The 18,180-nt window shown below is 40.6% G+C and overlaps 1 protein-coding gene across 1 annotated transcript in view; it reads left to right on the top strand.

The window, feature by feature from the left end:
- LRP1B (LDL receptor related protein 1B) overlaps positions 1–18,180 on the top strand; it is a 470,895-nt gene that overhangs the window by 92,681 nt on the left and 360,034 nt on the right. Inside the window, exon 2 of the mRNA XM_042779456.1 lies at positions 10,813–10,950. The gene's annotated coding sequence lies outside the window, so the exon portion shown is untranslated. The remainder of the gene's footprint in view (positions 1–10,812; positions 10,951–18,180) is intronic.

The following is an 18,180-nucleotide window of genomic DNA, read 5'->3' as shown; positions in this document are numbered from 1 at the left end:
CTTCTTTCGCGAGCGGCGCTTCGGCTCGCCGACCGGCGCTTCTTTCGCGAGCGGCGCTTCGGCTCGCCGACCGGCGCTTCTTTCGCGAGCGCCGCTTCGGCTCGCCGACCGGCGCTTCTTTCGCGAGCGCCGCTTCGGCTCGCCGACCGGCGCTTCTTTCGCGAGCGGCGCTTCGGCTCGCCGACCGGCGCTTCTTTCGCGAGCGGCGCTTCGGCTCGCCGACCGGCGCTTCTTTCGCGAGCGCCGCTTCGGCGCGCCGACCGGCGCTTCGGCTCGCCGACCGGCGCTTCTTTCGCGAGCGCCGCTTCGGCTCGCCGACCGGCGCTTCTTTCGCGAGAGCCGCTTCGGCTCGCCGACCGGCGCTTCTTTCGCGAGCGCCGCTTCGGCTCGCCGACCGGCGCTTCTTTCGCGAGCGGCGCTTCGGCTCGCCGACCGGCGCTTCTTTCGCGAGCGCCGCTTCGGAGCGCCGACCGGCGCTGCTTTCGCGAGCGGCGCTTCGGCTCGCCGACCGGCGCTTCTTTCGCGAGCGCCGCTTCGGAGCGCCGACCGGCGCTTCTTTCGCGAGCGGCGCTTCGGCTCGCCGACCGGCGCTTCTTTCGCGAGCGGCGCTTCGGCTCGCCGACCGGCGCTTCTTTCGCGAGCGCCGCTTCGGAGCGCCGACCGGCGCTTCTTTCGCGAGCGCCGCTTCGGCTCGCCGAGCGGCGCTTCGGCTCGCGGCGCTTCGGCTCGCGGCGCTTCGGCTCGCGGCGCTTCGGCTCGCCGAGCGGCGCTTTGGCGAGCGCCGCTTTCGCTCGCCCCGCCGGCAGGGCTGCCGCCGCCGCCACCAGGCTCGCCGGCCGCCCCCTCCCGTCTGCACCGCCGCCGCGTTTCCTCGCCCTGGCCGGCACTGCAGGCCCCCGCACCGCCGGGCTCCCCCACGCTGCTGGCCCCGATTCTGCTGGGCTTCCCCCGCTGCCAGGCAGCCCCACCCGCCGGCCTTCCTGCTTCTGCCATGCTCCCCTGCACTGCTAGCCCCAGTTCTCCCGGGCTTCCCCGCCATGCTGGCTCAGGCTCTGCCGCCCGCCCCCCACACTGCTGGCCCCGCCTCTGCCAGGCTTTCCCACCTCTGCCGGGGCCGGCCGGGCTCCAGCTTGGCTTGGGGCTGCCGCGGGCTCTCACTTCCGTGTTGGCAGCTTTTAGAATTTTGTTAATAGATTAGCCGCACCGGAATATTAGCCGCACTTCCGGGTTTCCACCAAAATTTTGGTCAAATTGGTGCGGCTTGTATTCGTGAAATTACTGTAATTAACACTTGTTTAGTTCACCTCATGCCATTTTCTCAGTGAGACCCCACAGCAGCCACTTCTGTGCCACACACAGACATCAAGGCTTTCCAGCAGTTGGCACGAGGCAGCCTTGAGATGTGTGACACTAATTAAATCAAAATCTCCAAATTAAAAATAGGTTCCTTATAACTAATGAGGAGTGACCATCTACATGAGACAATATTCATTTTTTACTTCATTGATCATAAATTACTGCTGCGGTGTGTTGTATAAATCACCAAAAAATCCATTAGCAAGGCTTTCCTGTCCCTGCAAGTACAAAGAATATAAATTATTTTTGCTTCCTGAGAATAAACTTTTCCTTTTTTTCTCCTCTTCATTGACAAATATTTGCAAAGCCATTCCTTAAAAGTAACCAGGAAATACAAATTTCTAATGACTTGGCTTATGTTGTTGCAAACAAAGACCTCCCTTTATAATCTGATACATCCTTCATGCAAGAGTTTAGTAAATGTGTGGATTAGGATTTTTAATTTTTAGGCTCTGTAGCAAAGAGCAGAAATTCTCTCATCTCTATGGGAAGTTTTACTGCTCAGGCTGAAGCTGTGGTCATTGAACAAGATACAAAAGATATTAAAATGTATTGATGCATAACTGTATTATGTTGGACCATTGTGATGGAAGATTATAATGATGAGAATTGTTTTATTGTTGTTTTTAATCAAAAAAGCTCCTGCCACACTGAGGTTTGCAAGACTAGACAGAGATTTGATTTTTAGGAAAAATTCATGCTAGATGTGTTGTCTTGTAGATTCTTCATTCATGCTTCCAAGCACCAACCAGTTTTCTCTACAGATAAATATCTTAATTATGTTTCCTGACTCAAAAGAGGGGCTTTTTGATAGTTTGTGTGAGATAATGCTTTATCTTCCATACTATCTAATATTGCCAGACTACATCTTTTCATTTAAGGCAATTTTAAATGAAAATTTTAAGGGGAAAGGTGAAATTTAGGAATAAATTTTAGGTCTAAAAACTATGCAAGATGTTTCTAATATCTGCATTCACAATTCCAGGTTATTACAAAGTGGGGAATGGGAAAGGTGAGGTACCATGTTAATGTTGTATTAGCTCAAATGTGCATGTGAAACAGAAGAAAAAAGGTTTAGATTTAAGCAAAATGGCTAAAATGAAGATATTTATTTACTCATTATTTATTTAATTTAATAAATTTATTTATTACTTTAGTAAAGGCTGAATTTTTATAACCTATTCCATTGCAATGAAAATGTCTTTTCATATAGAGGTACAACCCTGCTGACAGTAAGTGTAGACATCCCAACCTCATCAATTCTCTGAATTAATTTTCTGACATCATAAAAAAAAAAATGCAAACTTATTTTGGACTTCAGGTTGTTGTTACTTTCTCTATAAATTAAAGTTAGGTGTTTACGTTACCCTCTTCCCTGAATTTAATTTTCATTCTGGTACAGGGTTTCAGTCTTTAACCACTATATATTTTTTAATTTATTTATTAAATTGATCTGACACTGAGGGAATGATTATTGGAACTCCCCAGGCTACACTAGTCACAGTTCCGCTCCACTTTTCTTTGCTATCACTTGTTTATTGGTTTTTTGTTTCGTTTTGTTTTGGTTTGGTTTCTTTTTCAGTAACCAAAGAGGCTGCAGAACAGTGTGTTTAGGTAATGTTTGGTGTTCCAGTTGTGGCCATGGATTTCACTGATCATCCTTAATATTGTTTAAAAAAAAAACCTAAAAAAATCCATTTTGCCATTGTATTTATTTCAGAAATTGAATAAATAATAAATGTTCAAATACATTTAGAACTGTTCAATGAAAAAATACTCCAGTCTTGTTGAGCTGTTACATTAGATGGAGGTTGGCTGAGGTGATCTTTTCTCTCTTTGCAAGGAGAATTTTCTAGTTTGACATAATTTGGGGGTGCAAAACCTCCAACTTCATATAGAAATATAGATGGACTTTGCTGTTAATTAGCTGATTTGACTATTATCAATGGTTTTTATAGCTTTAGTGGTAACATTAATGTTAGGTGGAAACCACAGTTAATTCAGGTCCCAGTTCTGGTGGCTGCAGCCCCATCCCAGCCTGTCACTGCCCAGAGGGATTTTGGAGAATGATTCAGCACTGAGCTGTTTAAGGAGGATTTCCTCCACCACTTCTTTTCCTCTTAATCATCTTTTGTGCAACCTTCAGCACAGTTTTCCCCCTGTCTCCAGTGGCCATCAGCTCCATTACTGAGAAAGGCTGAGTCCTGTGGCTCTGTTAATTATTTACATCTGTGCACTGAAGATGAGCAAGTGTCTGACACGCAGAAAGCAGTGAGCAGGAAACAGAGCCAGAGGGGAAGTGTTTGCTGGAGAGCCATCTCAAACAGAGCTGACAGAGCCCTCATCATGGCACTGTGCAAACAGTGCTCATGGTTTGAAATGAAGTATTAAAAAAATCAAAGTTGGTGGGTAATACTAGATTTAGACTGTCTTGCTGTTTGCTTTTGTCTGGTGTGTATAAATCCACACGGAGGAAAAGGTGAGTGTAGAGCATTACTGTAAAATGTGATGCTCATAAAGCCAATATCCATGTGGTGTGTGTGAGCCTGGGAGTTCATTTGTGCACAATTTTGGTGATAAGTGTCACAGGAGTACAGGGATGGGTGTTTGGTGAGCCCTGGTGAGCCTTACAGCCAGATAACCTCCTGAGCTGTTTGCCTGCTGTAATGCACAGAATTGGGAACCATCCTTTGGAACTGAATTTTAATGTGGATTTTTTTTTTTTTTTATTATGTGTCTTTGACTGACTAAATTAAGTATCATAGAATCATTTAGGTTTGAAAAGCCTGCTCAGGTTTATTGAATCCAGCACCACTGTGTTTACCACTAACCCACATCTACATGTCTTTTTAACATCTCCAGGGATGGTGACCCCACCACTGCCCTGGGCAGCCTGTGCCAACGCCTGATCACCCTTTTGAGGCAGAAATTTTTCCCAACAACCAATTTAAATGCCCCCTTGTGCAAATTGAGGCCATTTCCTATTTTCCTAACACTTTGGAGAAGGGACAGACCCCACCTGGCTGTCCCCTCCTGTCAGGAGTTGTGCAGAGCCAGAAGGTTCCTCCTGAGCTTCTCTTTGTCCAGTCTGAGCCCATTCCCCAGCTCCTTGAGCTGTTCCTGGAGCTCCAGACCCATCCCATCCCCAGCTCCCTCCTCTGTTCCTGGAGCTCCAGACCCATCCCCAGCTCCCTCCTCTGTTCCTGGAGCTCCAGACCCATCCCCAGCTCCGTTCCCTGCCCTGGGCTCGCTCCAGCACTCACAGTCTGTGGTGTATGAGAAGCACAAAGCTGAGCATTCAGGATGAGGTCTGGGCTGATCAGTGTGAGTCCTTGGTTGGGTTTGGGGATCTTTGGCTTGGGCAGTTGTTTTTTTCTGTGCAGAGCAGAAGGAGCTGGTTCCATCCCCATAACGAGTGAGGGCAGGGAGCAGACTCGTGTCACTCATGTCACTCTTGTCACTCTTGTCACCAGGAGTGTGAGCCAGCACAGAGATCTGCCTGTCAGACTGTGGTGGCTCTAAGGCATCTTCTGATTCCTGAAGTTCTTCATCTTCTCTTTGGTTTCTGTTTGTTTCAGTCTTGGTCTCTACGATCTTGACTCCTCCCTTAGCTCTGCTCCTAAGCCATGGCTTTTGTGTGCTGTAGCTGCATTTGTTCACTTGCCTTCTCACAAAGCTACTGGTTGCCACTGGTTTGATTGTTTCTTTATTTATTTTGGACATAAAATGCTGTGTCTGCAGGTCAGAGTTTACACTTCTTTGTGCTGTTACAGCACAATTCCTCTACTTTGCTCTTCAGTTATCCACATCCTGCTCTAAAAGTTTATTATTCTCCTTCTTACATGGGCAGCTGAATATCTGATTCAATTGAAGGTGACTTCAAATTTATATTAATTATCAGTCTACATGGTTGAATCAAGCATATGGATAAAAGCAACTATGGATAAGGGGTTACTTATGCTTCATAAATCCTTGTTAAATATTAAATTCTTTCTTTGCATAAATATAAGATAGCACAGAGTAAAGATTTTAAGTCATTTCCATACATTTGTTCCAGTGTTTCAAATCTTGGTATTAGAAATGTGCCTCTAGTCTGTGTAAAAATTGACTTTATAAAGCAGTTGTGATTCTAGAAGGTACCCTATGAGTTTAGTTTACATTTTTAACTCATAACTACAGAAATTAATACATAGTATTCAACCTCTTGTGACACTTCCAATATTTACCTTAAAGAAAAAAAAAAAAAAACCAAAACAAACCAAAACAAAAAAAATCCAACCAATATAAGACCATCTAATTTTGGCATAAATGCAACATCTTCATTAAGGTACAATGTGTGTTGCCCTGGCAAGGTCAGAGACATTACTATAAGATTCTGTGATAATCAGTTTTCCAAAAGATAAGCACTTTTGAAATCCCTGATTTTTTGATAACGAACTGGGCAGAAAATAAAGCAAAACTCCAACCTGTGAGACAACTACCCACAATTAAAATCATATCAGATATTTTATGTTTCTTTGGCCACTTGTTGTAGGTTGGTTGTTGCTGCTAAGAGCGATGTTGAAGAATAAAGTTTTGAAATAAATTCTGAGAACTTAAATGTCATATTCCACACTCTGAGTCCACAGTGGGAATGGTGTAGCAGCAGAGCTTTGGGAGAAAGTTAACAGGGAGAAAAATCCTCACAATTTTGTATTTGTGTTTGACAAGCCACATACTCTTATCTAATGTTTTCATTTAAACCCGTATTCATCCGGAGAGATCCCAAATTTTGTATCAATTATTCTTCTTTAAGATAAAATTGAATTCAAAAGCCATGGAATAAGGTTTTGTTCAGGATAACTGCTCACTGTAGAGAAGATTCACTCCAACAAAGCACTTAGGAGAGCAGGAAGGATGTGCAAGTCACTGATGTACAACACAAATGAGAATTTTGAGGACATCCCACAGTTTGGTATAATTAGTTCTCGTGGCTGAGGACAGCCCAGGATTAGAGCTGCTCAAAAAATGCTGGTCTTGAGGTAAATTGGATGCAGTGATGTAAAAGGATGCACCACATTTGGCTGCCTTGTCTCTTGTTAAAATTCCAACTACTTGCCTAAGTTGTTCAAGGAGAAAGCACTCTGTAAAAACAGCTGAGAGAGACAAAGGTGAAAAAATAAACACAGAAGTAGCAGCTTTAATGCTTTTGTTTTGGGTAAGAGTTGTCAAACAGAAGCATCACTTATTGAATTTCCAATAAATGGGTGTGCATGTTTTACTGTAATTTAATAACTTCCTGTGAATGTTGAATTTGCGTTGTGCACTCAAGTACAGATGGAAATTTGCAAATTTTTTTCCCCTCATATTTTGCAACCCCCCTACACTCAGTATGTAAATTGTACCTTAATTTATGTTAGAGACAATGTTTCTCTTAGAGAATGCTTTCTTCAGAAGGAAATGCACATCATAAAATAATTTTCATTCATAATTTTTGACAATTAACACTAGTATATTGCACGTGGTAATAAAACTAGTGGAAATAACCAGTTTGTAGAGTCTTATTTGCATTCTCCAGTTTGAAATTTAGTAGAGCAGGAGCCTGAGGTGAGGCAGGCAGAGTTTTCATTGAGCATAAATTCACAGATGCCCTACCAGGAGTCAATACTGAAATGTCTCTGCTGGTTCTGACAGAGTTCTTTAATTCTTTCTCATGATGCTGCTTTAGTGTGAACCCAGAGCTCGTGGTTGATTCCTCCTGCTGGGGGACATCACAAGGATTCCCTTGGCTCTTCCCAGCTCTCCTGACCTAAGGGGGTCGAGCTGGATTCCCTGTGACCTGCACAGGAATTGCCAAAACACTGCTCAGTTTCCTCCCAGTGAGTGTGACACAGTGTGTCCAAATCTGGAATGGCTGAAATGGTGATTTGACAGCCAGAGAAATCTGGATCTGAAATGAATCTCTCTCCTGTTTCCAGCCTGTCTGTCTCTGGGCACAGGCTGTTTTCTGGACATTCAGGGAAAGCAGCAATAAATGTCCATCTGGCCATGGTGCCCTCACCCATCCTGACCCCATCCCCATCCCCATCCCCAGGGAAGCACCCAGTGCCCAAACACCCTCCCCTAGAGCTGGGACAGCCCTGCCTGCAGCCCTGGGGGCTCCCACATGGCTCTGGCTCAGCTTCTGCAGCTCTCCTCCCATTCCTCAGCCATCTGTTCTGAGACAATTACTCACAGAAACAGTTGGATATTCTGCTGCCTGAGCCGACTCTCTTGAGCTGCTTGCATCCTCTTTGCCCTCCAAGCAGCGTCCCAGGATGAATGTTTGAAACATCGAGATGTTGTATTACCATAATTGCAGCCAGTAGTTTTGACTATTTTTCCACCAACTGGCAAGGCTAGGAATTATTATGTCTTTTGAAGGGAAGAAAAGACACCATCCATCTTTTATATTCTTAGCATTCTTGCACTGATGTAAAATACACTGAGATTATTTTGAAGAAGAACACTTTTAAATTCCTGTTCCCCAAGTTCACTTGATAACACTGCCAGAAGTGGCTGTCTGTTAAAGGGAGAGTGAAGAGGAGTAAACAAGATAAAAAGCTACTCTTCTTTATTTGCATTAGACATCTCAGAAAGTGCAGCAGCTGGGGAGGATTCAGTGGGAGAAGCAAGTGCTGCTTCAAAGGCATCACAAAAGCAGCTTGATTTGGCTTTTCAGTTTTTAATTTTTTTTTTTCTATAGGGGTGGTGGAAATTGTGGGCAGGGAGGCCTGCTGTTTTATTCTACTGGTGTTGATGGTTGGGACTTATTACAATTTAGAGTTATTTTGCAGACAAAATAAGTCACAATGCTTCTATAAAACAGGAATCTTTGGGACTGAAGATCATCTTCATTTGTAAGTCATTTTCCCAAGCATCGTGCTTGTAACAAGTCAAAATACCAATGAATTTATCTTAATCACATGAATAAGGGAATTGCTTCCAATCTTCTGCTTTCACAAGTGATGCACAAAATTTCTCTCGAAACCAAAACAATTTGAGTAATACTTCCTGGAGTGTTTTTCAGTGTCCCATCCTATGTTCCCAATCAAAGAAATCTAATTAGGAAGCTCCTCTATTAGTATTTTGAGCTAGAGAATATCTTTAGAATTGTATAATGTTTGTGTCCTGGGGGAATATTTTATTTTAAAAGCAAGTACCATCAAATAAAATATGTTATAGACAGGAACATGTCAGACTAGTCTATTCAAGGTTTAAATGTTAATAAGAGATTCCTTCTTTCACTCATTAAATTTAGGATATATGTCAATATGTTTATGTAGTTTTGGTCACAGATCTCAAGTTTTCTGTTTGCTCAAATATGAAAACTCTCCAGTGATTTAAGGTTTATAATAATGCAGGTACCATGGCTCAGTGCTTCACAGATGTAATTTCTTTTTTTTAATGAATGTTCTCTGTTTTAGAAGAAAATACTTTTTTCACTCCTCACATTCTATCACAGATGCTCTAACACAGAGAATAAGCAAGTTATTACTGGCAAATCAGAAAGATAGTTTGGATTTGTTACATGTGAGGTGCCTTCAAGTACTAATGCAGCTGAAATGGGAATCAAATCAAACCCTGTGGTTTTATATAACCTACCTGACACTGAGCATTGGGCTGCCTCGTTTCTGTTCTTCCTTGGAAGGTCTGCAGGGTCAGAGCAGTCCTGGAGGAGGACCAGGCACTGCCAGGGATTGTAGGGAACTTCATGTGCCTGGGATGCTTCATGGCATTCAGTGTCCTGCCTCCAGGCTACCAAAAGAGGAATAAAATTCCTAAAACCCAAACTTCCTGGTTGTCTGTTTCTCATTACAGTAATCATCAAATCCTGAATTCTAGGATAAATTTTGATCAACTTCCAATGCTCTGTTGTTAAGTTCTTGAATTTCCCTGAAAAATACAGGGAGTATCTTTTCATTGTGAAACATGTTAATCCCTCTACATTTCAACAGTGTATATCTAACCCAAAGCATGGTGAGAATAGATTTTGTTTCATCCTGGGAGCACACAGATTGTTTGAGACAGGTACATTCATTCCCACAAGCATTACCTTTCCTTCCCTAGAGGCAGAGTGGTGTGTCTCTGTTAATTAGGAATTCCTCAAGGATGTCCTTGGTGTGCCTCCCTGGGTGCAAGGTGTGGAGCTGGAAGGTCAGAGGAGGGAGCAGGACACTGCTTCCCACTTTCCTGCACAGGAGATGTGCCCTGTGAGAGGCTCCTGCTTTGCCAGGGGAAGGAGAGCACTGCCCTGTGCTGTTGGGGGTTTTCTAATTGGGACAAATTTTGTATATTCGATTTTTTTACTTAATGGTCTGTGCTGAGAGGCATCTCCATTTGTTATGGAAGTTGTAGATTCCCCTCAAATGGTTTGTCCTGCTGACTCCAAGAGACAAGACCTGAGAAAGCTGAGATTTTCCAGCTTATTAATTAGGGAGCTTTCAGCTATTGCCAGTGATTTCTGTCCTTCCTCCTGGAGTTAGTGTCTCAGAGGAGGTGAAACCAACTTGCACTTGAGCACTGTGCATCCAAGGATAGATTTCCTTAAAGGACTGTTACAACCTACCAGAGTTCAGCACAGACCCAAGGCTCCAACACAGAAAATCAAGGAGCTTCAAGTTGTTTTCCTAAAAAATTTCCACCTTTTTGGTCTGTGAGTAGCTAATGATATACATGTAAATTATGGTTCAACCTCTAACTGAGCCAAATCCTTCCGGCCTCTAAATGTTCTTTGCTGTGTTAAAAATCTCAGTCTTTATAATGTGGAATTGTGAGGGGAATTTTATCAGTCAGAGCCCTTTCTAAGAGATAAACAAAAGTGATTCTCAAGAGTCCCTAAGCTCCCTCAAAACTCCCTGAACCAAACACTTCAGGGAAAAGGGGACAGAGATAAGTGATTGCAGCTGGGGTGGTATCCCAAAGGGAGCAATCACAGCATCCTTATCCTCCCCCTTCCATCCTGGACTGTGCAGTTTCTGAGGCAATCTCTTGGGATGCAGCAAGTTTCTCTCATCTAATGCAGCCACAAATACGTGACATGTATATGTATTTTCATAAATATCTGTAATTATCAGTATAGCACAACAGTGGAAATAAATACTGGCACCTCTTACTCTTGTTAGGATAGTCACAGGACAATTTAAAATCTTATGATGCTTTTTAGTGTCTGCAGAGCTTATTTGAGCAACTGTAAAACACCTGTATTTTAGTAAGTAATCCTCTGAGCCATTGATTTGTAATTGCACTAATTATTTCTTGATGACTTTATGTGTGAGAACAAGGCCCTGAAATATGCAAAATGAACAAAACCTTCAAAATGAACTAATAATACATAGAGTGTTCCCTTAGCTTTACAAAGGAAACAAGGTGCAGAACTTTCTTTGCCTTGTTGTGGATGTATAAATACATGTGAGAAATTTTCCCTTTGTTCTTTAGGTCCTGAGGAATCAGATTTCAAGTGCAGCCCAAATTTCATCAGCTGCATTGGTACCACCAAGTGCATCCACTTGTCCCAGCTCTGCAATGGGGTCTACGACTGCTCCGATGGCTACGACGAAGGAGTTCACTGCAGGGGTGAGTGAAAATTGCTCTAACTTCAAATATTCCACTGCATTTTATTTAATGAGTTCAAAGAGAACCAGAATTAACTCCTTGGGAATACATATATGTGTGTGAATATGTGCAAAACAATCAAAAGCGAATTGATAGAAGCATATTTTAACATGTACTTCAAATTTATTTATTTTTTTTTTTTTAATGTGTGAATGGAATGCAAGTAAAAAGCACACAGAGATTTTCAGAGGTTTCCCTCATTAGTTACTAAGCTTATGTGATGAAAATTCTTCTATGAAAAGAAGAATGAGGAAACTCATTACAGAGAAAAAGTTTGCCGGGATGATTTTTCTTTTCCTTATAATTTCTACTTAAAAAAAAGGAAAGTAAAAAAGAAAAAAAAAAACCCTAAAAATATATCAAATCTACTATTGCCTTTTTTCTTTTTTTTCCTTTTTTTTTTTTTCTTACATGGAGGAGCTTGTTTCAGGAGGCTTTTATGCAAATAATCCACTGTTCAATAGTGTAGTCAGCAAATTCTGACAATGAGAAATCTCAAATATAAATATGTAAAGGTCAACTATCTAATATCTCAGCTCTACTGAGATGACTTTTTGAGGTCTGCAGTGGGGTTAATTGTAGGCCCAAATCTTGGATATCTTGAATCAGTTATTTTTAATCAGTAGATTTCCAGATGAATGATTGTTGATGATGCTCAGCAGATCTCATGGTCCAAACCAGAAACTCAGAGACAGGTGCTGGGACTTCTGCTGCAATCCAGTATGACATTATACAGTGAAAGATGCAATTAATGGCAGAGTTCAGAAAGTTAAATTAGAATTTAAAATTTCATGTGGGCATAATTTCAGAGCTGTCAGAGTAAAATCTAAGCCCACACCAAAAATAAGAAATATGGGGGGAAAAAAATTAAAATTAGGAAAAGAAAATGCCATCTGGAATTAATCAGTACAATACTGCTGACTTCACAAAACTACAAATAGTTATTTTTATATAACCAGGTGAGGATATAGGCTGTCATAAAATATATGAAAATTCTCATTCACAGTGATAGGAATCATTTCTTTTCTTGAAGGCTCAACTGTTTTATAGTCCTTGTTCAATGAGCATTACACAAAATCAAAATTTGTGTCAGTATATCAGCTTTAAAAAACCCCCAGAAGTTAAACTGGCCAAAGCACTTTTTGGCCTGTACTGAAACTTTCTGAAGTTGCAAGTGAGTGTTTTTCAGAGAATAGTATTGATTCAATAATTTCTGTTAAAATTTCTATCCATCTGTATTTCATTTTTTTGTAAATTACTCTGGATTAACTGACAGAGGATTAAAAGTTTTCAGTGATGAATAATTGTTATAACTGTCTTCTATTTTTATTGTATTTTAAGTCTTTAAACCATGAGATTAATAGAATCAGAAAAAAATATATATAGACTAAAAGTAAAATCCTATGCTAGTGGCAATGAAATATGTTTGCTTTTCTTACTGTACATGTGTCCTGTATTTTGGGATGTGATAGCACACAAAATACCCAATCTTTCTTCACATCCTTTTATTTATGCTCAAATACACCTTGCCAGGTTTATGTTGATTCCCACTCATTTCTTTATTATCATACATGAATATGAAAGGTTCCCAGTGGAAAAATTAATGCCTACTCTAATAAATTACCTTATAATTTGGAAAAACATTCTAAATAATTATTTCTGCTAGACCACACAGAACACCTACATAATGAAGTGCCACAGTACCTCCACATCTAGGAAATGGTTAACAACTCATTAATAATGATTTGTGTGGCAGTTCCATATTTTTCATTGCTTATTGGGGGCATAATTGAAATTTTCAGTAAACACATTTCTGTCAATACAGCCAAAGGATATAGAAAACCATAATTTTACATTATGATCCTGCAGTTTATCACAAACAATTGCCACTAAAGTGTCATTATGTTACATTCCTAAGTATCAAATATTTGATCTGAGTTCCTTACAGCTGTAATTATTGTCTCTCTCCCCTATATATAAATCTGTTTATCAGAAAAATGTTTGGGTAACCTTTGAGTCATTCCTCATTACTTTCTGAGTCTTGCACACACAAGTCATCTGTTGAACTCATTTATGTGGCTAAAAGTTGCAAAGTTACTTCAGAAATCCAGCCAAATCATTAGCTTTTTTCTTTATATTACTCACAAGAGTGGAATTATCAATTCTGCTGTAATTAACAGTGCTCATGTGAAACTTGTGATCGAGGAAGGCGACAGCAATTTTCAATATTGAACTGCAAAGAGCCCAGCTGGTCACAGAGCTGTGTTAAAATAATCTCTTGCTGGGGACACTGATCGTGCTGTGTAAATAAGTCACAGTCCAAGCACCAGGAAAATCAGTTATGGTTTGAAATATGGGGGTGTCAGCAGGGCAAAGCCCATTTCAGTGCACAGGTAACTCCAAAGGGCTGAAATCTCTGAGAGCTAATGGAGTATAAGCATCCAGTAAGGAGAATTATTCTAATTTCTTTCTCTAAATTTAACATTCTCACATGAATTCATTATTAATGATCTTTTAGAACTGTATTCAGGCCTGCACCTTTCCCTGGCAAGGGGAAATATGGTCATTGCTCCAGTGTGAAATGGTAATGGATGGGAAATTTCAAGGAAATAGTAGTAAATACAATGTCATTCCTGTATTACCATCTTTTATTTCAGGCACATATTCATTTTTTCTGGTGAATGTAATGCATAAATTCAGGAGAGGTTGTGGCAATATGAAATAAAAAATGTTTTATTATGCATGGTTGTTTCACATTATGTGTTCCAATGTCCTTCAGAGGAGAAAGGGGTGTGTAATTCCCTAGATTTGAACCTCAGAGCATATAATAATGATAAGACATCTGTATTTGGTCATTTTGGATCCCTTTAATTTTTTTATCTAATCAAAGAATGTTTTAGAGTGGTTGAATAAGGGAGAAATGAAAATATATATCAACCTCTCCTATAAAATGTATACTGGGGCTGTTCAGCTTTCTGAAAATTCCAATAATTCCAGCACAATCCAGCCCTGCTGGATGGGGAGTTCACACCCATCAGCTCTTGCAAAGTTATTAAGGTTCAGATCAAATTTACCAGTGCCAAAACCAGAGCCAAGCTCGAGTAGTTCTAGTTGAAGTCTGCTCCAGATCTGCTCTTGGCAATTAAGCTCCTTTCTTTGACACACTTCTTCAGGCTCCTTTGGAGAGCCAGGCCTTTATTTCAGCTGCATTTGCAGCCACTTTCACTGCTCAGCTGAGCAATGAGCTGAGAATTCTCCTGCCCCACAGGAGCTGCCAAATTACTGCAAACTGAACTTTTTAGCTCCAAGTCTTTCCTTCACAGGGTTCATCCCAGTATGGGGCTGGGGGCTCTGATCAGTTAAAGCTTATCCCAGTCTGATTTTGAGGTCTTTTGAAAGCTAAAATATTTTTTTCCCTCCTCATCCATTTAGGAATGGCTCAGGCAAATATCTATCATGGGGTAGTTGGAGTTACCTGGCCTTATTAAGATAATTTCTAAAGAATTATAGTCACAATCCCGTGAATCCTAGTAAATGTGGGCTTTTGTTTTTTGGTTTTTTGGGTTTGTTTTTTTTTTGTTTTGTTTTGTTTTTGAGGTTTTTTTGTTTAATAGGGCTGCAGATGTGAGCTGTAGAGTTTTATAAATCAATGCTTTATATATCTGTATGTGGCACAAAATTGAAAGTGGTGTGCCAAAATTGGGGTTTGGTCTGAGTCAGAGCTATAGGAACCTAAAATTTGTACAGAATATGGAGATCTCCTTTTTTAATTAACTAACTTAAGTTATTATTTAGTAGCCTCTGGAATATCTGTGCTAATACTTCAGTTTTCCAGCCAGAAAATGCTAAAAGAATACTGCAAAAAATACCAGTGCAAATAGAATCCTTCCAAGTCTTCAGATTATTTGATCTTTATTAACTGTGATCTGAACCATAATCTCTGAAGTCTCCAATCAATAAAATATTCAAAGGCAAACTCTGGATCATTTAGTATTAAAAAACTGCAGAACACACTTTGAGAAGTTTGGGCCAAAAGTTTTCCTGTTTTAGCAGCCTATAATGAGAGTATTATTTTTCTGTTTAGCTTTTTGAATGAATTGATATCAGAAGATGAAGATAAATGCTGATTTTACTGAATCATGTTTTGTTCTGGTCTTTCTGCAGCTGGAACACTGGGAAATTTTAAGTTGTGTTTACCAGAGGGGAAAATGCAAATTTCAGAATTTTAGGAAAAAATCAGAGCTTTCAAGAGTGACACAAAGTTATAAAACTGAAAGATGTGGACCTACACTTAGATCCTAGTCTTACTTTTTTTTTTTCCACTCCTTCTAATGAAGTTGTGTAACAAGGTAAAGAAAAACCCCTAAAACAGTCAGGAGTTATAAATGTCCCTCATTCTCATGAGAGTTTTTCTGGAAGTAATGCTCACCTGCATCAGAATTCTCTGTGAACTCATTTGATTTATTCTGACAAGCTTTAAATCACTCATCCTTAAAGGCTGTGATGTACAAAGCATCACATTATTGAATCCTTGAACCCCCAGGAGATCTCCCAGAGCTCCTGATGGACCAGTGGGGCTGCTGAAACCGTCAGGTAACATTTGGAGTGATCCCCACTGTGACCACTCTGCATTCTGCATCAGGGTTTTCACTTGGCTTATGAGGTAGAAAAGAGAAAAAAACGGGGGCATTAAAATAAAACAACAGTGTGTTTTTGTTTTGGAACAGAGCTGCTGGTAAAGAACTCTATTTGTCTGGCTGAAAGCTCAATTTGCATAGTTTAGTATTGTGATATCTCCTCATTTCACCATCCAAACATCCAATTTCTTGTATATTGCTGTCTTTCCTATCTTTTTGCCTCAATAGAGCATGATGTGACTCATTTAAATTAGCCAAGGTCATTTAGTCTATTCTACTGTCAAGACAAAGAAGTCATGGGCCTGGTGATTTAATAACTTTCCATCACAAAATCCTTTTGCAGCAAAGCAAATTAGAGGAGTTGGTGGGGGAATGAGCAGTGGAAGACATTTGAGTGATGTGATTTCATCCTACCTTGATGGGCTGCTGCTGAAGAGGTTTTTTAGGCAAGAATTCACAAAGAAATGCTGCTGTGAAGGTATCAGCATTGTCTCCGTGGCAAATTAAGTGTAGGATTTCAAAGTTTGTCCATTTATGATGATAATATGTGACAGCAGATCATTAATTAGTGCATGGTTTGTAGAGAGTGTTCTGTCTTGTCCATTGGAGGAGCAGTGTATGTCCTGAGAGAAAATGCTGGCTACTGTTCCTCATGGGTGAAATTAAGTGTTGGTCAGGTCTGACCTCCCTGAGTACAAATTTTGGTCAGTTTTTTAGCACACACATTTAAATAAACATGCTTTCTTCAGGACCCAGAAACCGTGCTTGCAATAGCAATGGTTAATCCATGGAGTTCTACATTATGAAAAAGAGGAGTAAAGATTATAACTCAAACATTTCAGGTTTCCTATGATCCTGTTGCCCAATAAAATGCACAGAGTGTAGCAGAGATGCTAATCTATCATATTTAAGACAAGGTGATGGTAGTTAAGAGGGCCAGTCAGTGGTCATTAACTGGTTCATGGACAGGGCTGCATAAACCTGAGGAAAGCAGCTACAGTCAGTGACTGACGGGATGGGGGAATGATCTGAGAAATCTTTGTTCTTCTTCCCAGGGATTTAGGTTAAATGCTATTTATTGTTGCCTGCTGTTACTGTTTTGAGGCTGCCCTCTTTTGAGAAAACAAACATTTAAACTCATACTATGATCATCTCCTTTTCAGTTTTACTCAACACGTTTTACTATCTTTCTGTTGATCAGTGTGTAGAGTTACCTGTTAATTTGTCCCTGTTAATAAACAAATAAACTAATAAAACTCCTTAAGGAGCAAGAAATGCAGCAAGCTTTTTGTATGATAAATGTCAAAGGATTTTTATGAAGACAAATACTCTGGGTACAATCTTTGTATCAAGAATTCCAGCCATATTTGCATGGCAAAAATCCCTGACACTCCTAAACTCAGCAAGCAGGAATTGTAGCTGCTGCCTGGCTGCCATTAGATCACATCACACAGTAAATCTCCACTGCATTTTCAATATCCAGGTATCAGAGACAGCTTTTCATCCAGCAGAGACTGGGACTGACACCAAAGGCTTGTGAAGCACTGGTAACCTTGAGGCATAGGGACAACGACAGCACAGGGTCTGTCTTCAGCTATCCCCACCTCTGTCTGGGGAGATGGGATGGCTTAGACATCCTGAAATCTTATTTAGAAGGAATAATGTTTATTTTTGGTTTGGGTTTTTTTTTTTTTTTTTTCGGGTTTTTTTTTTTTTCAGTTTCCTTTTGGGCATTTTTTCCTTTTTTTTCCTTTTTTTCTTTTTTTTTTTCACTATATACTGTTACATTTAGACCTCTAGTAGACTCTAGTGAGAGTTTTTATTACTATGTCTGACATTAACTAATAGTAAAATCTGTCTGCTGAAGAAAAACACATCTGAGGCATCTACCCATCAATAAAACATGTCATTAAATTTCCATGTACTCTTTTTCCAGCGACATTATTTGCCTATTCATTGCTTCATTCAACAGTGTTAAAATAATTGGGCAACCTGGTGTTTGAAGTGAGGGGGAAAAAAAAAAAAGTAAAAGTGACAGGCATGTGTGCTGGAAAACGTGATTTTGGTCCTCCTAGAGCAATTTATAATGTCAGCCTAAATTTACAGAATGGTATCAAATTGGAGGCAGAGAAGAAGAAAGAAAAGAGCAGATTCTGGGGCTAGCATCACATAATTTGTCAGAAGTGCAGTTGTCAGCTTTCTGCCCCGGGAGCCTCACCAAGCCACATTGTAAGACTTGGTTTCAAGTTCTTCCACTCCTTGCCTGGGGGGATTTGACTTCCCAGCTCCTGATCTTGCCAAGGTGAATAAACAAATCAGGATAGTACATCTGTTCTGTGAAGGGGGTACCTTGGCTCCTCGGGGCTCTTTTCCCGGAGCCATAAACAGTTCAACATTTATTGTAGTAAATCCTTGAAGCTGCAGGAGTGTTCATTTGAATTTGCAGAGTGAGTTCTGGTCTCTCACTTGTTCCCATCTCAGCAATTAGCTCTGTGTTGTTAACCAAGGTGGAGAATTCCTGGGGTAGGAGTGTTCCTATCTGGAATGGAGATGC

This window comes from Catharus ustulatus, chromosome 7 (assembly GCF_009819885.2).
Source record: "Catharus ustulatus isolate bCatUst1 chromosome 7, bCatUst1.pri.v2, whole genome shotgun sequence".
Classification (NCBI taxonomy): domain Eukaryota; kingdom Metazoa; phylum Chordata; class Aves; order Passeriformes; family Turdidae; genus Catharus; species Catharus ustulatus.
Note: the sequence above shows the minus strand (reverse complement) of the source record. Positions and strands in the feature narration are given on the sequence as shown.